The following is a 388-nucleotide window of genomic DNA, read 5'->3' as shown; positions in this document are numbered from 1 at the left end:
TTATGATAAAAAAAAGATTAATTTGCGACCTAAGTAGGATTCGAAAGAACTCAAAATTCCTCTCATGCTTTGATGGATTTGGTACGGAAAACTTTTTTAAGCTTAGTATAGGAGGGGTCCAAAATTACTTACTTGCTGTCCAATCCATAATCACTAATGAGGAACGATGATGCTTGGGTAACTTTATGAATGTACTTCATCAATTCAATGGCGGTGAATTTGATTTTATGAATTAGGATAATTGGAGACCTAGAATATTACATGTGCCATATCTCTGAATCGCATAAGATAAGAATTATTTCATCGTAAATCAACACTCTATCTAAAATTTTTTAAATAAACACTTTTATTTAATCTTTAAACTTTTAAATAAACAATTTTATAATAT

The sequence above is a fragment of the Arachis ipaensis genome, chromosome B01 (assembly GCF_000816755.2).
Source record: "Arachis ipaensis cultivar K30076 chromosome B01, Araip1.1, whole genome shotgun sequence".
NCBI lineage: Eukaryota > Viridiplantae > Streptophyta > Magnoliopsida > Fabales > Fabaceae > Arachis > Arachis ipaensis.
This window is presented reverse-complemented; position numbering follows the sequence as displayed.